Source organism: Oncorhynchus kisutch, unplaced genomic scaffold (genome assembly GCF_002021735.2).
Source record: "Oncorhynchus kisutch isolate 150728-3 unplaced genomic scaffold, Okis_V2 Okis02a-Okis13b_hom, whole genome shotgun sequence".
NCBI lineage: Eukaryota > Metazoa > Chordata > Actinopteri > Salmoniformes > Salmonidae > Oncorhynchus > Oncorhynchus kisutch.
In genome coordinates, this window is record NW_022261979.1 from 14,146,778 (window position 1) to 14,167,702 (window position 20,925).

General features: G+C 42.8%; 40 non-coding genes across 40 annotated transcripts; all 40 read right to left on the bottom strand.

The window, feature by feature from the left end:
- Positions 1–99: 99 nt before the first annotated feature.
- On the bottom strand, positions 100–172 carry trnak-cuu (transfer RNA lysine (anticodon CUU)). The gene has a single exon. It is a non-coding gene; the product is annotated as a tRNA-Lys (tRNA).
- Positions 173–597: 425 nt separating this feature from the next.
- On the bottom strand, positions 598–670 carry trnak-cuu (transfer RNA lysine (anticodon CUU)). The gene has a single exon. It is a non-coding gene; the product is annotated as a tRNA-Lys (tRNA).
- Positions 671–1,093: 423 nt separating this feature from the next.
- trnak-cuu (transfer RNA lysine (anticodon CUU)) lies at positions 1,094–1,166 on the bottom strand. Its single transcript has one exon. It is a non-coding gene; the product is annotated as a tRNA-Lys (tRNA).
- A 426-nt stretch (positions 1,167–1,592) lies between these two features.
- trnak-cuu (transfer RNA lysine (anticodon CUU)) lies at positions 1,593–1,665 on the bottom strand. The gene has a single exon. It is a non-coding gene; the product is annotated as a tRNA-Lys (tRNA).
- A 425-nt stretch (positions 1,666–2,090) lies between these two features.
- On the bottom strand, positions 2,091–2,163 carry trnak-cuu (transfer RNA lysine (anticodon CUU)). The gene has a single exon. It is a non-coding gene; the product is annotated as a tRNA-Lys (tRNA).
- A 422-nt stretch (positions 2,164–2,585) lies between these two features.
- Positions 2,586–2,658, bottom strand: trnak-cuu (transfer RNA lysine (anticodon CUU)). The gene has a single exon. It is a non-coding gene; the product is annotated as a tRNA-Lys (tRNA).
- Positions 2,659–3,083: 425 nt separating this feature from the next.
- trnak-cuu (transfer RNA lysine (anticodon CUU)) lies at positions 3,084–3,156 on the bottom strand. Its single transcript has one exon. It is a non-coding gene; the product is annotated as a tRNA-Lys (tRNA).
- A 424-nt stretch (positions 3,157–3,580) lies between these two features.
- trnak-cuu (transfer RNA lysine (anticodon CUU)) lies at positions 3,581–3,653 on the bottom strand. The gene has a single exon. It is a non-coding gene; the product is annotated as a tRNA-Lys (tRNA).
- Positions 3,654–4,079: 426 nt separating this feature from the next.
- Positions 4,080–4,152, bottom strand: trnak-cuu (transfer RNA lysine (anticodon CUU)). The gene has a single exon. It is a non-coding gene; the product is annotated as a tRNA-Lys (tRNA).
- A 425-nt stretch (positions 4,153–4,577) lies between these two features.
- trnak-cuu (transfer RNA lysine (anticodon CUU)) lies at positions 4,578–4,650 on the bottom strand. Its single transcript has one exon. It is a non-coding gene; the product is annotated as a tRNA-Lys (tRNA).
- A 422-nt stretch (positions 4,651–5,072) lies between these two features.
- trnak-cuu (transfer RNA lysine (anticodon CUU)) lies at positions 5,073–5,145 on the bottom strand. Its single transcript has one exon. It is a non-coding gene; the product is annotated as a tRNA-Lys (tRNA).
- A 425-nt stretch (positions 5,146–5,570) lies between these two features.
- trnak-cuu (transfer RNA lysine (anticodon CUU)) lies at positions 5,571–5,643 on the bottom strand. The gene has a single exon. It is a non-coding gene; the product is annotated as a tRNA-Lys (tRNA).
- A 422-nt stretch (positions 5,644–6,065) lies between these two features.
- On the bottom strand, positions 6,066–6,138 carry trnak-cuu (transfer RNA lysine (anticodon CUU)). The gene has a single exon. It is a non-coding gene; the product is annotated as a tRNA-Lys (tRNA).
- A 425-nt stretch (positions 6,139–6,563) lies between these two features.
- On the bottom strand, positions 6,564–6,636 carry trnak-cuu (transfer RNA lysine (anticodon CUU)). The gene has a single exon. It is a non-coding gene; the product is annotated as a tRNA-Lys (tRNA).
- Positions 6,637–7,062: 426 nt separating this feature from the next.
- trnak-cuu (transfer RNA lysine (anticodon CUU)) lies at positions 7,063–7,135 on the bottom strand. Its single transcript has one exon. It is a non-coding gene; the product is annotated as a tRNA-Lys (tRNA).
- A 424-nt stretch (positions 7,136–7,559) lies between these two features.
- trnak-cuu (transfer RNA lysine (anticodon CUU)) lies at positions 7,560–7,632 on the bottom strand. Its single transcript has one exon. It is a non-coding gene; the product is annotated as a tRNA-Lys (tRNA).
- Positions 7,633–8,057: 425 nt separating this feature from the next.
- Positions 8,058–8,130, bottom strand: trnak-cuu (transfer RNA lysine (anticodon CUU)). The gene has a single exon. It is a non-coding gene; the product is annotated as a tRNA-Lys (tRNA).
- A 426-nt stretch (positions 8,131–8,556) lies between these two features.
- Positions 8,557–8,629, bottom strand: trnak-cuu (transfer RNA lysine (anticodon CUU)). The gene has a single exon. It is a non-coding gene; the product is annotated as a tRNA-Lys (tRNA).
- Positions 8,630–9,051: 422 nt separating this feature from the next.
- trnak-cuu (transfer RNA lysine (anticodon CUU)) lies at positions 9,052–9,124 on the bottom strand. Its single transcript has one exon. It is a non-coding gene; the product is annotated as a tRNA-Lys (tRNA).
- A 425-nt stretch (positions 9,125–9,549) lies between these two features.
- Positions 9,550–9,622, bottom strand: trnak-cuu (transfer RNA lysine (anticodon CUU)). The gene has a single exon. It is a non-coding gene; the product is annotated as a tRNA-Lys (tRNA).
- Positions 9,623–10,047: 425 nt separating this feature from the next.
- Positions 10,048–10,120, bottom strand: trnak-cuu (transfer RNA lysine (anticodon CUU)). The gene has a single exon. It is a non-coding gene; the product is annotated as a tRNA-Lys (tRNA).
- A 426-nt stretch (positions 10,121–10,546) lies between these two features.
- trnak-cuu (transfer RNA lysine (anticodon CUU)) lies at positions 10,547–10,619 on the bottom strand. The gene has a single exon. It is a non-coding gene; the product is annotated as a tRNA-Lys (tRNA).
- A 425-nt stretch (positions 10,620–11,044) lies between these two features.
- Positions 11,045–11,117, bottom strand: trnak-cuu (transfer RNA lysine (anticodon CUU)). Its single transcript has one exon. It is a non-coding gene; the product is annotated as a tRNA-Lys (tRNA).
- A 426-nt stretch (positions 11,118–11,543) lies between these two features.
- On the bottom strand, positions 11,544–11,616 carry trnak-cuu (transfer RNA lysine (anticodon CUU)). The gene has a single exon. It is a non-coding gene; the product is annotated as a tRNA-Lys (tRNA).
- Positions 11,617–12,041: 425 nt separating this feature from the next.
- Positions 12,042–12,114, bottom strand: trnak-cuu (transfer RNA lysine (anticodon CUU)). Its single transcript has one exon. It is a non-coding gene; the product is annotated as a tRNA-Lys (tRNA).
- Positions 12,115–12,539: 425 nt separating this feature from the next.
- Positions 12,540–12,612, bottom strand: trnak-cuu (transfer RNA lysine (anticodon CUU)). Its single transcript has one exon. It is a non-coding gene; the product is annotated as a tRNA-Lys (tRNA).
- A 424-nt stretch (positions 12,613–13,036) lies between these two features.
- On the bottom strand, positions 13,037–13,109 carry trnak-cuu (transfer RNA lysine (anticodon CUU)). Its single transcript has one exon. It is a non-coding gene; the product is annotated as a tRNA-Lys (tRNA).
- Positions 13,110–13,534: 425 nt separating this feature from the next.
- On the bottom strand, positions 13,535–13,607 carry trnak-cuu (transfer RNA lysine (anticodon CUU)). Its single transcript has one exon. It is a non-coding gene; the product is annotated as a tRNA-Lys (tRNA).
- Positions 13,608–14,034: 427 nt separating this feature from the next.
- On the bottom strand, positions 14,035–14,107 carry trnak-cuu (transfer RNA lysine (anticodon CUU)). Its single transcript has one exon. It is a non-coding gene; the product is annotated as a tRNA-Lys (tRNA).
- Positions 14,108–14,531: 424 nt separating this feature from the next.
- trnak-cuu (transfer RNA lysine (anticodon CUU)) lies at positions 14,532–14,604 on the bottom strand. The gene has a single exon. It is a non-coding gene; the product is annotated as a tRNA-Lys (tRNA).
- Positions 14,605–15,030: 426 nt separating this feature from the next.
- On the bottom strand, positions 15,031–15,103 carry trnak-cuu (transfer RNA lysine (anticodon CUU)). The gene has a single exon. It is a non-coding gene; the product is annotated as a tRNA-Lys (tRNA).
- A 425-nt stretch (positions 15,104–15,528) lies between these two features.
- trnak-cuu (transfer RNA lysine (anticodon CUU)) lies at positions 15,529–15,601 on the bottom strand. The gene has a single exon. It is a non-coding gene; the product is annotated as a tRNA-Lys (tRNA).
- A 425-nt stretch (positions 15,602–16,026) lies between these two features.
- On the bottom strand, positions 16,027–16,099 carry trnak-cuu (transfer RNA lysine (anticodon CUU)). The gene has a single exon. It is a non-coding gene; the product is annotated as a tRNA-Lys (tRNA).
- Positions 16,100–16,523: 424 nt separating this feature from the next.
- Positions 16,524–16,596, bottom strand: trnak-cuu (transfer RNA lysine (anticodon CUU)). Its single transcript has one exon. It is a non-coding gene; the product is annotated as a tRNA-Lys (tRNA).
- Positions 16,597–17,019: 423 nt separating this feature from the next.
- Positions 17,020–17,092, bottom strand: trnak-cuu (transfer RNA lysine (anticodon CUU)). Its single transcript has one exon. It is a non-coding gene; the product is annotated as a tRNA-Lys (tRNA).
- A 425-nt stretch (positions 17,093–17,517) lies between these two features.
- Positions 17,518–17,590, bottom strand: trnak-cuu (transfer RNA lysine (anticodon CUU)). Its single transcript has one exon. It is a non-coding gene; the product is annotated as a tRNA-Lys (tRNA).
- Positions 17,591–18,015: 425 nt separating this feature from the next.
- trnak-cuu (transfer RNA lysine (anticodon CUU)) lies at positions 18,016–18,088 on the bottom strand. Its single transcript has one exon. It is a non-coding gene; the product is annotated as a tRNA-Lys (tRNA).
- A 423-nt stretch (positions 18,089–18,511) lies between these two features.
- Positions 18,512–18,584, bottom strand: trnak-cuu (transfer RNA lysine (anticodon CUU)). The gene has a single exon. It is a non-coding gene; the product is annotated as a tRNA-Lys (tRNA).
- A 424-nt stretch (positions 18,585–19,008) lies between these two features.
- On the bottom strand, positions 19,009–19,081 carry trnak-cuu (transfer RNA lysine (anticodon CUU)). The gene has a single exon. It is a non-coding gene; the product is annotated as a tRNA-Lys (tRNA).
- A 427-nt stretch (positions 19,082–19,508) lies between these two features.
- On the bottom strand, positions 19,509–19,582 carry trnak-cuu (transfer RNA lysine (anticodon CUU)). Its single transcript has one exon. It is a non-coding gene; the product is annotated as a tRNA-Lys (tRNA).
- Positions 19,583–20,925: the final 1,343 nt, after the last annotated feature.

Here is a 20,925-nt window from a genome sequence, read left to right on the forward strand (position 1 = left end):
CCTTCTGTATCACCAGCTATGCAGGTTGTTAAGCCTCCTCAAAATTCCAAGCGGATGGTTGTTTGCAAAGTGAGTTGGTGCTTCGGCAGAGAAAATAATCACCCAACGTGGGGCTCGAACCCACGACCCTGAGATTAAGAGTCTCATGCTCTACCGACTGAGCTAGCCAGGTAACTCAATAGTGATTATGACTTGGTTCGAATATCGTACATCCAAGTTTCTGCAAAATATGGTGATCAGTGAGTGTTGTTGATGGATCCTGTGGTGCAATCTGTTAGCGTGTTGTACTTATACAGCAGAATACAGCAATTAGATGACAAGGTTATGAGTTCAAGCCCCACCAGGAGCAAGTATTCTTCTTGAAGCCTCTGCCTGTCTATTTCTTGTCAAGAAAAGGAGCATTTACTCAATCCATTTAGGAGTACAATTAATCTGTAATAGGGATGTCATTGAGATGACAGGTCAGAGTGCAGGCAGAGATAGAATTCAAATTCTTAGCCTTCTGTATCACCAGCTATGCAGGGTGGCAAGACTCCTCAAAATTCCAAGCAGATGGTTGTTTGCGAAGTGAGTTGGTGTTTCGGCAGAGAAAATAATCACCTAACGTGGGGCTCGAACCCACGACCCTGAGATTAAGAGTCTCATGCTCTACCGACTGAGCTAGCCAGGTACCTCTATATTATTTTTGACTTTTCGAAAATAGTACATTCCAGTTTCTGATAAATATGGTGATCAGTGAGTGTTGTTGATGGATCCTGTGGTGCAATCTGTTAGCGTGTTGTACTTATACAGCAGAATACAGCAATTAGATGACAAGGTTATGAGTTCAAGCCCCACCAGGAGCAAGTATTCTTCTTGAAGTCTCTGCCTGTCTATTTCTTGTCAAGAAAAGGAGAATTTACTCAATCCATTTAGGAGTACAATTAATCTGTAATAGGGATGTCATTGAGATGACAGGTCAGAGTGCAGGCAGAGATAGAATTTAAATTCTTAGCCTTCAGTATCACCAGCTATGCAGGTTGTTAAGCCTCCTCAAAATTCCAAGCGGATGGTTGTTTGCAAAGTGAGTTGGTGCTTCGGCAGAGAAAATAATCACCCAACGTGGGGCTCGAACCCACGACCCTGAGATTAAGAGTCTCATGCTCTACCGACTGAGCTAGCCAGGTAACTCAATAGTGATTATGACTTGGTTCGAATATCGTACATCCAAGTTTCTGCAAAATATGGTGATCAGTGAGTGTTGTTGATGGATCCTGTGGTGCAATCTGTTAGCGTGTTGTACTTATACAGCAGAATACAGCAATTAGATGACAAGGTTATGAGTTCAAGCCCCACCAGGAGCAAGTATTCTTCTTGAAGCCTCTGCCTGTCTATTTCTTGTCAAGAAAAGGAGCATTTACTCAATCCATTTAGGAGTACAATTAATCTGTAATAGGGGATGTCATTGAGATGACAGGTCAGAGTGCAGGCAGAGATAGAATTCAAATTCTTAGCCTTCTGTATCACCAGCTATGCAGGTTGTTAAGCCTCCTCAAAATTCCAAGCGGATGGTTGTTTGCAAAGTGAGTTGGTGCTTCGGCAGAGAAAATAATCACCCAACGTGGGGCTCGAACCCACGACCCTGAGATTAAGAGTCTCATGCTCTACCGACTGAGCTAGCCAGGTAACTCAATAGTGATTATGACTTGGTTCGAATATCGTACATCCAAGTTTCTGCAAAATATGGTGATCAGTGAGTGTTGTTGATGGATCCTGTGGTGCAATCTGTTAGCGTGTTGTACTTATACAGCAGAATACAGCAATTAGATGACAAGGTTATGAGTTCAAGCCCCACCAGGAGCAAGTATTCTTCTTGAAGCCTCTGCCTGTCTATTTCTTGTCAAGAAAAGGAGCATTTACTCAATCCATTTAGGAGTACAATTAATCTGTAATAGGGATGTCATTGAGATGACAGGTCAGAGTGCAGGCAGAGATAGAATTCAAATTCTTAGCCTTCTGTATCACCAGCTATGCAGGGTGGCAAGCCTCCTCAAAATTCCAAGCGGATGGTTGTTTGCGAAGTGAGTTGGTGCTTCGGCAGAGAAAATAATCACCTAACGTGGGGCTCGAACCCACGACCCTGAGATTAAGAGTCTCATGCTCTACCGACTGAGCTAGCCAGGTACCTCAATATTATTTTGACTTTTTCGAATATCGTACATCCAGTTTCTGCAAAATATGGTGATCAGTGAGTGTTGTTGATGGATCCTGTGGTGCAATCTGTTAGCGTGTTGTACTTATACAGCAGAATACAGCAATTAGATGACAAGGTTATGAGTTCAAGCCCCACCAGGAGCAAGTATTCTTCTTGAAGTCTCTGCCTGTCTATTTCTTGTCAAGAAAAGGAGCATTTACTCAATCCATTTAGGAGTACAATTAATCTGTAATAGGGATGTCATTGAGATGACAGGTCAGAGTGCAGGCAGAGATAGAATTCAAATTCTTAGCCTTCTGTATCACCAGCTATGCAGGTTGTTAAGCCTCCTCAAAATTCCAAGCGGATGGTTGTTTGCAAAGTGAGTTGGTGCTTCGGCAGAGAAAATAATCACCCAACGTGGGGCTCGAACCCACGACCCTGAGATTAAGAGTCTCATGCTCTACCGACTGAGCTAGCCAGGTAACTCAATAGTGATTATGACTTGGTTCGAATATCGTACATCCAAGTTTCTGCAAAATATGGTGATCAGTGAGTGTTGTTGATGGATCCTGTGGTGCAATCTGTTAGCGTGTTGTACTTATACAGCAGAATACAGCAATTAGATGACAAGGTTATGAGTTCAAGCCCCACCAGGAGCAAGTATTCTTCTTGAAGCCTCTGCCTGTCTATTTCTTGTCAAGAAAAGGAGCATTTACTCAATCCATTTAGGAGTACAATTAATCTGTAATAGGGATGTCATTGAGATGACAGGTCAGAGTGCAGGCAGAGATAGAATTCAAATTCTTAGCCTTCTGTATCACCAGCTATGCAGGGTGGCAAGACTCCTCAAAATTCCAAGCAGATGGTTGTTTGCGAAGTGAGTTGGTGTTTCGGCAGAGAAAATAATCACCTAACGTGGGGCTCGAACCCACGACCCTGAGATTAAGAGTCTCATGCTCTACCGACTGAGCTAGCCAGGTACCTCTATATTATTTTTGACTTTTTCGAAAATAGTACATTCCAGTTTCTGATAAATATGGTGATCAGTGAGTGTTGTTGATGGATCCTGTGGTGCAATCTGTTAGCGTGTTGTACTTATACAGCAGAATACAGCAATTAGATGACAAGGTTATGAGTTCAAGCCCCACCAGGAGCAAGTATTCTTCTTGAAGTCTCTGCCTGTCTATTTCTTGTCAAGAAAAGGAGAATTTACTCAATCCATTTAGGAGTACAATTAATCTGTAATAGGGATGTCATTGAGATGACAGGTCAGAGTGCAGGCAGAGATAGAATTTAAATTCTTAGCCTTCAGTATCACCAGCTATGCAGGTTGTTAAGCCTCCTCAAAATTCCAAGCGGATGGTTGTTTGCAAAGTGAGTTGGTGCTTCGGCAGAGAAAATAATCACCCAACGTGGGGCTCGAACCCACGACCCTGAGATTAAGAGTCTCATGCTCTACCGACTGAGCTAGCCAGGTACCTCAATAGTGATTTATGACTTGGTTCGAATATCGTACATCCAAGTTTCTGCAAAATATGGTGATCAGTGAGTGTTGTTGATGGATCCTGTGGTGCAATCTGTTAGCGTGTTGTACATATACAGCAGAATACAGCAATTCGATGACAAGGTTATGAGTTCAAGTCCCACCAGGAGCAAGTATTCTTCTTGAAGCCTCTGCCTGTCTATTTCTTGTCCAGAAAATGAGCATTTACTCAATCCATTTAGGAGTACAATTCATCTGTAATGGGGATGTCATTGAGATGACAGGTCAGAGTGCAGGAAGAGATAGAATTCAAATTCTTAGCCTTCTGTATCACCAGCTATGCAGGTTGTTAAGCCTCCTCAAAATTCCAAGCGGATGGTTGTTTGCAAAGTGAGTTGGTGCTTCGGCAGAGAAAATAATCACCCAACGTGGGGCTCGAACCCACGACCCTGAGATTAAGAGTCTCATGCTCTACCGACTGAGCTAGCCAGGTAACTCAATAGTGATTATGACTTGGTTCGAATATCGTACATCCAAGTTTCTGCAAAATATGGTGATCAGTGAGTGTTGTTGATGGATCCTGTGGTGCAATCTGTTAGCGTGTTGTACTTATACAGCAGAATACAGCAATTAGATGACAAGGTTATGAGTTCAAGCCCCACCAGGAGCAAGTATTCTTCTTGAAGTCTCTGCCTGTCTATTTCTTGTCAAGAAAAGGAGCATTTACTCAATCCATTTAGGAGTACAATTAATCTGTAATAGGGATGTCATTGAGATGACAGGTCAGAGTGCAGGCAGAGATAGAATTCAAATTCTTAGCCTTCTGTATCACCAGCTATGCAGGGTGTTAAGCCTCCTCAAAATTCCAAGCGGATGGTTGTTTGCGAAGTGAGTTGGTGCTTCGGCAGAGAAAATAATCACCCAACGTGGGGCTCGAACCCACGACCCTGAGATTAAGAGTCTCATGCTCTACCGACTGAGCTAGCCAGGTACCTAATATATTTTTGACTTTTTCGAATATCGTACATCCAAGTTTCTGCAAAATATGGTGATCAGTGAGTGTTGTTGATGGATCCTGTGGTGCAATCTGTTAGCGTGTTGTACTTATACAGCAGAATACAGCAATTAGATGACAAGGTTATGAGTTCAAGCCCCACCAGGAGCAAGTATTCTTCTTGAAGCCTCTGCCTGTCTATTTCTTGTCAAGAAAAGGAGCATTTACTCAATCCATTTAGGAGTACAATTAATCTGTAATAGGGATGTCATTGAGATGACAGGTCAGAGTGCAGGCAGAGATAGAATTCAAATTCTTAGCCTTCTGTATCACCAGCTATGCAGGTTGTTAAGCCTCCTCAAAATTCCAAGCGGATGGTTGTTTGCAAAGTGAGTTGGTGCTTCGGCAGAGAAAATAATCACCCAACGTGGGGCTCGAACCCACGACCCTGAGATTAAGAGTCTCATGCTCTACCGACTGAGCTAGCCAGGTAACTCAATAGTGATTATGACTTGGTTCGAATATCGTACATCCAAGTTTCTGCAAAATATGGTGATCAGTGAGTGTTGTTGATGGATCCTGTGGTGCAATCTGTTAGCGTGTTGTACTTATACAGCAGAATACAGCAATTAGATGACAAGGTTATGAGTTCAAGCCCCACCAGGAGCAAGTATTCTTCTTGAAGCCTCTGCCTGTCTATTTCTTGTCAAGAAAAGGAGCATTTACTCAATCCATTTAGGAGTACAATTAATCTGTAATAGGGATGTCATTGAGATGACAGGTCAGAGTGCAGGCAGAGATAGAATTCAAATTCTTAGCCTTCTGTATCACCAGCTATGCAGGTTGTTAAGCCTCCTCAAAATTCCAAGCGGATGGTTGTTTGCAAAGTGAGTTGGTGCTTCGGCAGAGAAAATAATCACCCAACGTGGGGCTCGAACCCACGACCCTGAGATTAAGAGTCTCATGCTCTACCGACTGAGCTAGCCAGGTACCTCAATATATTTTGACTTTTTCGAATATCGTACATCCAAGTTTCTGCAAAATATGGTGATCAGTGAGTGTTGTTGATGGATCCTGTGGTGCAATCTGTTAGCGTGTTGTACATATACAGCAGAATACAGCAATTCGATGACAAGGTTATGAGTTCAAGTCCCACCAGGAGCAAGTATTCTTCTTGAAGCCTCTGCCTGTCTATTTCTTGTCCAGAAAATGAGCATTTACTCAATCCATTTAGGAGTACAATTAATCTGTAATGGGGATGTCATTGAGATGACAGGTCAGAGTGCAGGAAGAGATAGAATTCAAATTCTTAGCCTTCTGTATCACCAGCTATGCAGGTTGTTAAGCCTCCTCAAAATTCCAAGCGGATGGTTGTTTGCAAAGTGAGTTGGTGCTTCGGCAGAGAAAATAATCACCCAACGTGGGGCTCGAACCCACGACCCTGAGATTAAGAGTCTCATGCTCTACCGACTGAGCTAGCCAGGTAACTCAATAGTGATTATGACTTGGTTCGAATATCGTACATCCAAGTTTCTGCAAAATATGGTGATCAGTGAGTGTTGTTGATGGATCCTGTGGTGCAATCTGTTAGCGTGTTGTACTTATACAGCAGAATACAGCAATTAGATGACAAGGTTATGAGTTCAAGCCCCACCAGGAGCAAGTATTCTTCTTGAAGCCTCTGCCTGTCTATTTCTTGTCAAGAAAAGGAGCATTTACTCAATCCATTTAGGAGTACAATTAATCTGTAATAGGGATGTCATTGAGATGACAGGTCAGAGTGCAGGCAGAGATAGAATTCAAATTCTTAGCCTTCTGTATCACCAGCTATGCAGGTTGTTAAGCCTCCTCAAAATTCCAAGCGGATGGTTGTTTGCAAAGTGAGTTGGTGCTTCGGCAGAGAAAATAATCACCCAACGTGGGGCTCGAACCCACGACCCTGAGATTAAGAGTCTCATGCTCTACCGACTGAGCTAGCCAGGTACCTCAATAGTGATTTATGACTTGTTCGAATATCGTACATCCAAGTTTCTGCAAAATATGGTGATCAGTGAGTGTTGTTGATGGATCCTGTGGTGCAATCTGTTAGCGTGTTGTACTTATACAGCAGAATACAGCAATTAGATGACAAGGTTATGAGTTCAAGCCCCACCAGGAGCAAGTATTCTTCTTGAAGTCTCTGCCTGTCTATTTCTTGTCAAGAAAAGGAGAATTTACTCAATCCATTTAGGAGTACAATTAATCTGTAATAGGGATGTCATTGAGATGACAGGTCAGAGTGCAGGCAGAGATAGAATTTCAAATTCTTAGCCTTCAGTATCACCAGCTATGCAGGTTGTTAAGCCTCCTCAAAATTCCAAGCGGATGGTTGTTTGCAAAGTGAGTTGGTGCTTCGGCAGAGAAAATAATCACCCAACGTGGGGCTCGAACCCACGACCCTGAGATTAAGAGTCTCATGCTCTACCGACTGAGCTAGCCAGGTACCTCAATATATTTTTGGACTTTTTCGAATATCGTACATCCAAGTTTCTGCAAAATATGGTGATCAGTGAGTGTTGTTGATGGATCCTGTGGTGCAATCTGTTAGCGTGTTGTACATATACAGCAGAATACAGCAATTCGATGACAAGGTTATGAGTTCAAGTCCCACCAGGAGCAAGTATTCTTCTTGAAGCCTCTGCCTGTCTATTTCTTGTCCAGAAAATGAGCATTTACTCAATCCATTTAGGAGTACAATTCATCTGTAATGGGGATGTCATTGAGATGACAGGTCAGAGTGCAGGAAGAGATAGAATTCAAATTCTTAGCCTTCTGTATCACCAGCTATGCAGGTTGTTAAGCCTCCTCAAAATTCCAAGCGGATGGTTGTTTGCAAAGTGAGTTGGTGCTTCGGCAGAGAAAATAATCACCCAACGTGGGGCTCGAACCCACGACCCTGAGATTAAGAGTCTCATGCTCTACCGACTGAGCTAGCCAGGTAACTCAATAGTGATTATGACTTGGTTCGAATATCGTACATCCAAGTTTCTGCAAAATATGGTGATCAGTGAGTGTTGTTGATGGATCCTGTGGTGCAATCTGTTCGCGTGTTGTACTTATACAGCAGAATACAGCAATTAGATGACAAGGTTATGAGTTCAAGTCCCACCAGGAGCAAGTATTCTTCTTGAAGCCTCTGCCTGTCTATTTCTTGTCAAGAAAAGGAGCATTTACTCAATCCATTTAGGAGTACAATTAATCTGTAATAGGGATGTCATTGAGATGACAGGTCAGAGTGCAGGCAGAGATAGAATTCAAATTCTTAGCCTTCTGTATCACCAGCTATGCAGGTTGTTAAGCCTCCTCAAAATTCCAAGCGGATGGTTGTTTGCAAAGTGAGTTGGTGCTTCGGCAGAGAAAATAATCACCCAACGTGGGGCTCGAACCCACGACCCTGAGATTAAGAGTCTCATGCTCTACCGACTGAGCTAGCCAGGTAACTCAATAGTGATTATGACTTGGTTCGAATATCGTACATCCAAGTTTCTGCAAAATATGGTGATCAGTGAGTGTTGTTGATGGATCCTGTGGTGCAATCTGTTAGCGTGTTGTACTTATACAGCAGAATACAGCAATTAGATGACAAGGTTATGAGTTCAAGCCCCACCAGGAGCAAGTATTCTTCTTGAAGCCTCTGCCTGTCTATTTCTTGTCAAGAAAAGGAGCATTTACTCAATCCATTTAGGAGTACAATTAATCTGTAATAGGGATGTCATTGAGATGACAGGTCAGAGTGCAGGCAGAGATAGAATTTCAAATTCTTAGCCTTCTGTATCACCAGCTATGCAGGTTGTTAAGCCTCCTCAAAATTCCAAGCGGATGGTTGTTTGCAAAGTGAGTTGGTGCTTCGGCAGAGAAAATAATCACCCAACGTGGGGCTCGAACCCACGACCCTGAGATTAAGAGTCTCATGCTCTACCGACTGAGCTAGCCAGGTACCTAATAGTATTTTGACTTTTTCGAATATCGTACATCCAAGTTTCTGCAAAATATGGTGATCAGTGAGTGTTGTTGATGGATCCTGTGGTGCAATCTGTTAGCGTGTTGTACATATACAGCAGAATACAGCAATTCGATGACAAGGTTATGAGTTCAAGTCCCACCAGGAGCAAGTATTCTTCTTGAAGCCTCTGCCTGTCTATTTCTTGTCCAGAAAATGAGCATTTACTCAATCCATTTAGGAGTACAATTCATCTGTAATAGGGATGTCATTGAGATGACAGGTCAGAGTGCAGGCAGAGATAGAATTCAAATTCTTAGCCTTCTGTATCACCAGCTATGCAGGTTGTTAAGCCTCCTCAAAATTCCAAGCGGATGGTTGTTTGCAAAGTGAGTTGGTGCTTCGGCAGAGAAAATAATCACCCAACGTGGGGCTCGAACCCACGACCCTGAGATTAAGAGTCTCATGCTCTACCGACTGAGCTAGCCAGGTAACTCAATAGTGATTATGACTTGGTTCGAATATCGTACATCCAAGTTTCTGCAAAATATGGTGATCAGTGAGTGTTGTTGATGGATCCTGTGGTGCAATCTGTTAGCGTGTTGTACTTATACAGCAGAATACAGCAATTAGATGACAAGGTTATGAGTTCAAGTCCCACCAGGAGCAAGTATTCTTCTTGAAGCCTCTGCCTGTCTATTTCTTGTCCAGAAAATGAGCATTTACTCAATCCATTTAGGAGTACAATTAATCTGTAATAGGGATGTCATTGAGATGACAGGTCAGAGTGCAGGCAGAGATAGAATTCAAATTCTTAGCCTTCTGTATCACCAGCTATGCAGGTTGTTAAGCCTCCTCAAAATTCCAAGCGGATGGTTGTTTGCAAAGTGAGTTGGTGCTTCGGCAGAGAAAATAATCACCCAACGTGGGGCTCGAACCCACGACCCTGAGATTAAGAGTCTCATGCTCTACCGACTGAGCTAGCCAGGTAACTCAATAGTGATTATGACTTGGTTCGAATATCGTACATCCAAGTTTCTGCAAAATATGGTGATCAGTGAGTGTTGTTGATGGATCCTGTGGTGCAATCTGTTCGCGTGTTGTACTTATACAGCAGAATACAGCAATTAGATGACAAGGTTATGAGTTCAAGCCCCACCAGGAGCAAGTATTCTTCTTGAAGTCTCTGCCTGTCTATTTCTTGTCAAGAAAAGGAGCATTTACTCAATCCATTTAGGAGTACAATTAATCTGTAATAGGGATGTCATTGAGATGACAGGTCAGAGTGCAGGCAGAGATAGAATTCAAATTCTTAGCCTTCTGTATCACCAGCTATGCAGGTTGTTAAGCCTCCTCAAAATTCCAAGCGGATGGTTGTTTGCAAAGTGAGTTGGTGCTTCGGCAGAGAAAATAATCACCCAACGTGGGGCTCGAACCCACGACCCTGAGATTAAGAGTCTCATGCTCTACCGACTGAGCTAGCCAGGTAACTCAATAGTGATTATGACTTGGTTCGAATATCGTACATCCAAGTTTCTGCAAAATATGGTGATCAGTGAGTGTTGTTGATGGATCCTGTGGTGCAATCTGTTAGCGTGTTGTACATTATACAGCAGAATACAGCAATTAGATGACAAGGTTATGAGTTCAAGTCCCACCAGGAGCAAGTATTCTTCTTGAAGCCTCTGCCTGTCTATTTCTTGTCCAGAAAATGAGCATTTACTCAATCCATTTAGGAGTACAATTAATCTGTAATAGGGATGTCATTGAGATGACAGGTCAGAGTGCAGGCAGAGATAGAATTCAAATTCTTAGCCTTCTGTATCACCAGCTATGCAGGTTGTTAAGCCTCCTCAAAATTCCAAGCGGATGGTTGTTTGCAAAGTGAGTTGGTGCTTCGGCAGAGAAAATAATCACCCAACGTGGGGCTCGAACCCACGACCCTGAGATTAAGAGTCTCATGCTCTACCGACTGAGCTAGCCAGGTAACTCAATAGTGATTATGACTTGGTTCGAATATCGTACATCCAAGTTTCTGCAAAATATGGTGATCAGTGAGTGTTGTTGATGGATCCTGTGGTGCAATCTGTTAGCGTGTTGTACTTATACAGCAGAATACAGCAATTAGATGACAAGGTTATGAGTTCAAGCCCCACCAGGAGCAAGTATTCTTCTTGAAGCCTCTGCCTGTCTATTTCTTGTCAAGAAAAGGAGCATTTACTCAATCCATTTAGGAGTACAATTAATCTGTAATAGGGATGTCATTGAGATGACAGGTCAGAGTGCAGGCAGAGATAGAATTCAAATTCTTAGCCTTCTGTATCACCAGCTATGCAGGTTGTTAAGCCTCCTCAAAATTCCAAGCGGATGGTTGTTTGCAAAGTGAGTTGGTGCTTCGGCAGAGAAAATAATCACCCAACGTGGGGCTCGAACCCACGACCCTGAGATTAAGAGTCTCATGCTCTACCGACTGAGCTAGCCAGGTAACTCAATAGTGATTATGACTTGGTTCGAATATCGTACATCCAAGTTTCTGCAAAATATGGTGATCAGTGAGTGTTGTTGATGGATCCTGTGGTGCAATCTGTTAGCGTGTTGTACTTATACAGCAGAATACAGCAATTAGATGACAAGGTTATGAGTTCAAGCCCCACCAGGAGCAAGTATTCTTCTTGAAGCCTCTGCCTGTCTATTTCTTGTCAAGAAAAGGAGCATTTACTCAATCCATTTAGGAGTACAATTAATCTGTAATAGGGATGTCATTGAGATGACAGGTCAGAGTGCAGGCAGAGATAGAATTCAAATTCTTAGCCTTCATGTATCACCAGCTATGCAGGTTGTTAAGCCTCCTCAAAATTCCAAGCGGATGGTTGTTTGCAAAGTGAGTTGGTGCTTCGGCAGAGAAAATAATCACCCAACGTGGGGCTCGAACCCACGACCCTGAGATTAAGAGTCTCATGCTCTACCGACTGAGCTAGCCAGGTAACTCAATAGTGATTATGACTTGGTTCGAATATCGTACATCCAAGTTTCTGCAAAATATGGTGATCAGTGAGTGTTGTTGATGGATCCTGTGGTGCAATCTGTTAGCGTGTTGTACTTATACAGCAGAATACAGCAATTAGATGACAAGGTTATGAGTTCAAGTCCCACCAGGAGCAAGTATTCTTCTTGAAGCCTCTGCCTGTCTATTTCTTGTCCAGAAAATGAGCATTTACTCAATCCATTTAGGAGTACAATTCATCTGTAATGGGGATGTCATTGAGATGACAGGTCAGAGTGCAGGAAGAGATAGAATTCAAATTCTTAGCCTTCTGTATCACCAGCTATGCAGGTTGTTAAGCCTCCTCAAAATTCCAAGCGGATGGTTGTTTGCAAAGTGAGTTGGTGCTTCGGCAGAGAAAATAATCACCCAACGTGGGGCTCGAACCCACGACCCTGAGATTAAGAGTCTCATGCTCTACCGACTGAGCTAGCCAGGTAACTCAATAGTGATTATGACTTGGTTCGAATATCGTACATCCAAGTTTCTGCAAAATATGGTGATCAGTGAGTGTTGTTGATGGATCCTGTGGTGCAATCTGTTAGCGTGTTGTACTTATACAGCAGAATACAGCAATTAGATGACAAGGTTATGAGTTCAAGCCCCACCAGGAGCAAGTATTCTTCTTGAAGTCTCTGCCTGTCTATTTCTTGTCAAGAAAAGGAGAATTTACTCAATCCATTTAGGAGTACAATTAATCTGTAATAGGGATGTCATTGAGATGACAGGTCAGAGTGCAGGCAGAGATAGAATTTCAATTCTTAGCCTTCAGTATCACCAGCTATGCAGGTTGTTAAGCCTCCTCAAAATTCCAAGCGGATGGTTGTTTGCAAAGTGAGTTGGTGCTTCGGCAGAGAAAATAATCACCCAACGTGGGGCTCGAACCCACGACCCTGAGATTAAGAGTCTCATGCTCTACCGACTGAGCTAGCCAGGTACCTAAATATATTTTTGGACTTTTTCGAATATCGTACATCCAAGTTTCTGCAAAATATGGTGATCAGTGAGTGTTGTTGATGGATCCTGTGGTGCAATCTGTTAGCGTGTTGTACATATACAGCAGAATACAGCAATTAGATGACAAGGTTATGAGTTCAAGTCCCACCAGGAGCAAGTATTCTTCTTGAAGCCTCTGCCTGTCTATTTCTTGTCCAGAAAATGAGCATTTACTCAATCCATTTAGGAGTACAATTAATCTGTAATAGGGATGTCATTGAGATGACAGGTCAGAGTGCAGGCAGAGATAGAATTCAAATTCTTAGCCTTCTGTATCACCAGCTATGCAGGTTGTTAAGCCTCCTCAAAATTCCAAGCGGATGGTTGTTTGCAAAGTGAGTTGGTGCTTCGGCAGAGAAAATAATCACCCAACGTGGGGCTCGAACCCACGACCCTGAGATTAAGAGTCTCATGCTCTACCGACTGAGCTAGCCAGGTAACTCAATAGTGATTATGACTTGGTTCGAATATCGTACATCCAAGTTTCTGCAAAATATGGTGATCAGTGAGTGTTGTTGATGGATCCTGTGGTGCAATCTGTTAGCGTGTTGTACTTATACAGCAGAATACAGCAATTAGATGACAAGGTTATGAGTTCAAGCCCCACCAGGAGCAAGTATTCTTCTTGAAGCCTCTGCCTGTCTATTTCTTGTCAAGAAAAGGAGCATTTACTCAATCCATTTAGGAGTACAATTAATCTGTAATAGGGATGTCATTGAGATGACAGGTCAGAGTGCAGGCAGAGATAGAATTCAAATTCTTAGCCTTCTGTATCACCAGCTATGCAGGTTGTTAAGCCTCCTCAAAATTCCAAGCGGATGGTTGTTTGCAAAGTGAGTTGGTGCTTCGGCAGAGAAAATAATCACCCAACGTGGGGCTCGAACCCACGACCCTGAGATTAAGAGTCTCATGCTCTACCGACTGAGCTAGCCAGGTAACTCAATAGTGATTATGACTTGGTTCGAATATCGTACATCCAAGTTTCTGCAAAATATGGTGATCAGTGAGTGTTGTTGATGGATCCTGTGGTGCAATCTGTTAGCGTGTTGTACTTATACAGCAGAATACAGCAATTAGATGACAAGGTTATGAGTTCAAGCCCCACCAGGAGCAAGTATTCTTCTTGAAGCCTCTGCCTGTCTATTTCTTGTCAAGAAAAGGAGCATTTACTCAATCCATTTAGGAGTACAATTAATCTGTAATAGGGATGTCATTGAGATGACAGGTCAGAGTGCAGGCAGAGATAGAATTCAAATTCTTAGCCTTCTGTATCACCAGCTATGCAGGGTGTCAAGCCTCCTCAAAATTCCAAGCAGATGGTTGTTTGCGAAGTGAGTTGGTGCTTTCGGCAGAGAAAATAATCACCCTAACGTGGGGCTCGAACCCACGACCCTGAGATTAAGAGTCTCATGCTCTACCGACTGAGCTAGCCAGGTACCCTAATATTATTTTTGACTTTTTCGAATATCGTACATCCAAGTTTCTGCAAAATATGGTGATCAGTGAGTGTTGTTGATGGATCCTGTGGTGCAATCTGTTAGCGTGTTGTACATATACAGCAGAATACAGCAATTCGATGACAAGGTTATGAGTTCAAGTCCCACCAGGAGCAAGTATTCTTCTTGAAGCCTCTGCCTGTCTATTTCTTGTCCAGAAAATGAGCATTTACTCAATCCATTTAGGAGTACAATTCATCTGTAATGGGGATGTCATTGAGATGACAGGTCAGAGTGCAGGAAGAGATAGAATTCAAATTCTTAGCCTTCTGTATCACCAGCTATGCAGGTTGTTAAGCCTCCTCAAAATTCCAAGCGGATGGTTGTTTGCAAAGTGAGTTGGTGCTTCGGCAGAGAAAATAATCACCCAACGTGGGGCTCGAACCCACGACCCTGAGATTAAGAGTCTCATGCTCTACCGACTGAGCTAGCCAGGTAACTCAATAGTGATTATGACTTGGTTCGAATATCGTACATCCAAGTTTCTGCAAAATATGGTGATCAGTGAGTGTTGTTGATGGATCCTGTGGTGCAATCTGTTCGCGTGTTGTACTTATACAGCAGAATACAGCAATTAGATGACAAGGTTATGAGTTCAAGTCCCCACCAGGAGCAAGTATTCTTCTTGAAGCCTCTGCCTGTCTATTTCTTGTCAAGAAAAGGAGCATTTACTCAATCCATTTAGGAGTACAATTAATCTGTAATAGGGATGTCATTGAGATGACAGGTCAGAGTGCAGGCAGAGATAGAATTCAAATTCTTAGCCTTCTGTATCACCAGCTATGCAGGTTGTTAAGCCTCCTCAAAATTCCAAGCGGATGGTTGTTTGCAAAGTGAGTTGGTGCTTCGGCAGAGAAAATAATCACCCAACGTGGGGCTCGAACCCACGACCCTGAGATTAAGAGTCTCATGCTCTACCGACTGAGCTAGCCAGGTAACTCAATAGTGATTATGACTTGGTTCGAATATCGTACATCCAAGTTTCTGCAAAATATGGTGATCAGTGAGTGTTGTTGATGGATCCTGTGGTGCAATCTGTTAGCGTGTTGTACTTATACAGCAGAATACAGCAATTAGATGACAAGGTTATGAGTTCAAGCCCCACCAGGAGCAAGTATTCTTCTTGAAGCCTCTGCCTGTCTATTTCTTGTCAAGAAAAGGAGCATTTACTCAATCCATTTAGGAGTACAATTAATCTGTAATAGGGATGTCATTGAGATGACAGGTCAGAGTGCAGGCAGAGATAGAATTCAAATTCTTAGCCTTCTGTATCACCAGCTATGCAGGTTGTTAAGCCTCCTCAAAATTCCAAGCGGATGGTTGTTTGCAAAGTGAGTTGGTGCTTCGGCAGAGAAAATAATCACCCAACGTGGGGCTCGAACCCACGACCCTGAGATTAAGAGTCTCATGCTCTACCGACTGAGCTAGCCAGGTAACTCAATAGTGATTATGACTTGGTTCGAATATCGTACATCCAAGTTTCTGCAAAATATGGTGATCAGTGAGTGTTGTTGATGGATCCTGTGGTGCAATCTGTTAGCGTGTTGTACTTATACAGCAGAATACAGCAATTAGATGACAAGGTTATGAGTTCAAGCCCCACCAGGAGCAAGTATTCTTCTTGAAGTCTCTGCCTGTCTATTTCTTGTCAAGAAAAGGAGCATTTACTCAATCCATTTAGGAGTACAATTAATCTGTAATAGGGATGTCATTGAGATGACAGGTCAGAGTGCAGGCAGAGATAGAATTCAAATTCTTAGCCTTCTGTATCACCAGCTATGCAGGTTGTTAAGCCTCCTCAAAATTCCAAGCGGATGGTTGTTTGCAAAGTGAGTTGGTGCTTCGGCAGAGAAAATAATCACCCAACGTGGGGCTCGAACCCACGACCCTGAGATTAAGAGTCTCATGCTCTACCGACTGAGCTAGCCAGGTAACTCAATAGTGATTATGACTTGGTTCGAATATCGTACATCCAAGTTTCTGCAAAATATGGTGATCAGTGAGTGTTGTTGATGGATCCTGTGGTGCAATCTGTTAGCGTGTTGTACTTATACAGCAGAATACAGCAATTAGATGACAAGGTTATGAGTTCAAGCCCCACCAGGAGCAAGTATTCTTCTTGAAGCCTCTGCCTGTCTATTTCTTGTCAAGAAAAGGAGCATTTACTCAAACATTTAGGAGTACAATTAATCTGTAATAGGGATGTCATTGAGATGACAGGTCAGAGTGCAGGCAGAGATAGAATTCAAATTCTTAGCCTTCTGTATCACCAGCTATGCAGGTTGTTAAGCCTCCTCAAAATTCCAAGCGGATGGTTGTTTGCGAAGTGAGTTGGTGCTTCGGCAGAGAAAATAATCACCCAACGTGGGGCTCGAACCCACGACCCTGAGATTAAGAGTCTCATGCTCTACCGACTGAGCTAGCCAGGTACCTCAATATATTTTTGACTTTTTCGAATATCGTACATCCAAGTTTCTGCAAAATATGGTGATCAGTGAGTGTTGTTGATGGATCCTGTGGTGCAATCTGTTAGCGTGTTGTACTTATACAGCAGAATACAGCAATTAGATGACAAGGTTATGAGTTCAAGCCCCACCAGGAGCAAGTATTCTTCTTGAAGTCTCTGCCTGTCTATTTCTTGTCAAGAAAAGGAGAATTTACTCAATCCATTTAGGAGTACAATTCATCTGTAATAGGGATGTCATTGAGATGACAGGTCAGAGTGCAGGCAGAGATAGAATTTAAATTCTTAGCCTTCAGTATCACCAGCTATGCAGGTTGTTAAGCCTCCTCAAAATTCCAAGCGGATGGTTGTTTGCAAAGTGAGTTGGTGCTTCGGCAGAGAAAATAATCACCCAACGTGGGGCTCGAACCCACGACCCTGAGATTAAGAGTCTCATGCTCTACCGACTGAGCTAGCCAGGTAACTCAATAGTGATTATGACTTGGTTCGAATATCGTACATCCAAGTTTCTGCAAAATATGGTGATCAGTGAGTGTTGTTGATGGATCCTGTGGTGCAATCTGTTAGCGTGTTGTACTTATACAGCAGAATACAGCAATTAGATGACAAGGTTATGAGTTCAAGTCCCACCAGGAGCAAGTATTCTTCTTGAAGCCTCTGCCTGTCTATTTCTTGTCCAGAAAATGAGCATTTACTCAATCCATTTAGGAGTACAATTCATCTGTAATGGGGATGTCATTGAGATGACAGGTCAGAGTGCAGGAAGAGATAGAATTCAAATTCTTAGCCTTCTGTATCACCAGCTATGCAGGTTGTTAAGCCTCCTCAAAATTCCAAGCGGATGGTTGTTTGCAAAGTGAGTTGGTGCTTCGGCAGAGAAAATAATCACCCAACGTGGGGCTCGAACCCACGACCCTGAGATTAAGAGTCTCATGCTCTACCGACTGAGCTAGCCAGGTAACTCAATAGTGATTATGACTTGGTTCGAATATCGTACATCCAAGTTTCTGCAAAATATGGTGATCAGTGAGTGTTGTTGATGGATCCTGTGGTGCAATCTGTTAGCGTGTTGTACTTATACAGCAGAATACAGCAATTAGATGACAAGGTTATGAGTTCAAGCCCCACCAGGAGCAAGTATTCTTCTTGAAGCCTCTGCCTGTCTATTTCTTGTCAAGAAAAGGAGCATTTACTCAAATCCATTTAGGAGTACAATTAATCTGTAATAGGGATGTCATTGAGATGACAGGTCAGAGTGCAGGCAGAGATAGAATTCAAATTCTTAGCCTTCTGTATCACCAGCTATGCAGGGTGGTAAGCCTCCTCAAAATTCCAAGCAGATGGTTGTTTGCGAAGTGAGTTGGTGCTTCGGCAGAGAAAATAATCACCAACGTGGGGCTCGAACCCACGACCCTGAGATTAAGAGTCTCATGCTCTACCGACTGAGCTAGCCAGGTACCTCTATATTATTTTTGACTTTTCGAATATCGTACATCCAAGTTTCTGCAAAATATGGTGATCAGTGAGTGTTGTTGATGGATCCTGTGGTGCAATCTGTTAGCGTGTTGTACATATACAGCAGAATACAGCAATTCGATGACAAGGTTATGAGTTCAAGTCCCCACCAGGAGCAAGTATTCTTCTTGAAGCCTCTGCCTGTCTATTTCTTGTCCAGAAAATGAGCATTTACTCAATCCATTTAGGAGTACAATTAATCTGTAATAGGGATGTCATTGAGATGACAGGTCAGAGTGCAGGCAGAGATAGAATTCAAATTCTTAGCCTTCTGTATCACCAGCTATGCAGGTTGTTAAGCCTCCTCAAAATTCCAAGCGGATGGTTGTTTGCAAGTGAGTTGGTGCTTCGGCAGAGAAAATAATCACCCAACGTGGGGCTCGAACCCACGACCCTGAGATTAAGAGTCTCATGCTCTACCGACTGAGCTAGCCAGGTAACTCAATAGTGATTATGACTTGGTTCGAATATCGTACATCCAAGTTTCTGCAAAATATGGTGATCAGTGAGTGTTGTTGATGGATCCTGTGGTGCAATCTGTTCGCGTGTTGTACTTATACAGCAGAATACAGCAATTAGATGACAAGGTTATGAGTTCAAGCCCCACCAGGAGCAAGTATTCTTCTTGAAGCCTCTGCCTGTCTATTTCTTGTCCAAGAAAAGGAGAATTTACTCAATCCATTAGGAGTACAATTAATCTGTAATAGGGATGTCATTGAGATGACAGGTCAGAGTGCAGGCAGAGATAGAATTCAAATTCTTAGCCTTCTGTATCACCAGCTATGCAGGTTGTTAAGCCTCCTCAAAATTCCAAGCGGATGGTTGTTTGCAAAGTGAGTTGGTGCTTCGGCAGAGAAATAATCACCCCACGTGGGGCTCGAACCCACGACCCTGAGATTAAGAGTCTCATGCTCTACAGACTGAGCTAGCCAGGTACTCTAAATAGTGATTTTGACTTTTTCGAATATAGTACATCCAAGTTTCTGCAAAATATGGTGATCAGTGAGTGTTGTTGATGGATCCTGTGGTGCAATCTGTTAGCGTGTTGTACATTATACAGCAGAATACAGCAATTAGATGACAAGGTTATGAGTTCAAGCCCCACCAGGAGCAAGTATTCTTCTTGAAGTCCTCTGCCTGTCTATTTCTTGTCAAGAAAAGGAGAATTTACTCAATCCATTTAGGAGTACAATTAATCTGTAATAGGGATGTCATTGAGATGACAGGTCAGAGTGCAGGCAGAGATAGAATTCAAATTCTTAGCCTTCTGTATCACCAGCTATGCAGGTTGTTAAGCCTCCTCAAAATTCCAAGCGGATGGTTGTTTGCAAAGTGAGTTGGTGCTTCGGCAGAGAAAATAATCACCCAACGTGGGGCTCGAACCCACGACCCTGAGATTAAGAGTCTCATGGCTCTACCGACTGAGCTAGCCAGGTAACTCAATAGTGATTTTGACTTGGTTCGAATATCGTACATCCAAGTTTCTGCAAAATATGGTGATCAGTGAGTGTTGTTGATGGATCCTGTGGTGCAATCTGTTAGCGTGTTGTACATATACAGCAGAATACAGCAATTCGATGACAAGGTTATGAGTTTCAAGTCCTCACCAGGAGCAGATATGCTTCTTGAAGTCCCTCAGGCCTGTCTATTCTTGTCCAAGAAAAATGAGAATTTACTCCCAATCCATTTAGGAAGTACAATTAATCTGTAATAGGGATGTCATTGAGATGACAGGTCAGAGTGCAGGCAGAGATAGAATTCAAATTCTTAGCCTTCTGTATCACCCGCTATGCAGGTTGTTAAGCCTCCTCAAATTCCAAGCGGATGGTTGTTTGCAAAGTGAGTTGTGCTTCGGCAGAGAAAATAATCACCAACGTGGGGCTCGAACCAACGACCCTAGATTAAGAGTCTCATGCTCTACCTGACTGAGCTAGCCAGGTAAACTCATATAGTGATTATGACTTGGTGCGAAATATCGTACATCCCAAGTTTCTTGCAAATATGGTGATCAGTGAGTGTTGTTGATGGATCCTGTGGTGCAATCTGTCGGCGTGTTTAGCCTAGATACAGGCAGACTCAGCAATTAGATTCCCCAAGGTTATGAGGTCACGCCCCACCAGGAGCAAGTATTCTTCTTGAAGCCTCTGCCTGTCTATTTCTTGTCAGAAAAGGAGCATTTACTCAATCCATTTAGGAGTACAATTAATCTGTAATAGGATGTCATTGAGATGACAGGTCAGAGTGCAGGCAGAGATAGAATTTCAATTCTTAGCCTTCTGTATCACCAGCTATGAAGGTTGGCAAGCCTCCTCAAAATTCCAAGCGGATGGTTGTTTGCAAAGTGAGTTGGTGCTTCGGCAGAGAAATAATCACCCAACGTGGGGCTCGAACCCACGACCTGAGATAAGAGTCTCATGCTCTACCGACTGAGCTAGCCAGGTACCTAAATTTATTTTTTGACTTTTTCGAAATCGTACATCCAAGTTTCTGCAAAATATGGTGATCAGTGAGTGTTGTTGATGGATCCTGTGGTGCAATCTGTTAGCGTGTTGTACTTATACAGCAGAATACAGCAATTAGATGACAAGGTTATGAGTTCAAGCCCCCCAGGAGCAAGTATTTTTTGAAGCCTCTGCCTGTCTATTTCTTGTCCAGGAAAAGGAGCATTTACTCAATCCATTTAGGAGTACAATTAATCTGTAATAGGGATGTCATTGAGATGACAGGTCAGAGTGCAGGCAGAGATAGAATTCAAATTCTTAGCCTTCTGTATCACCAG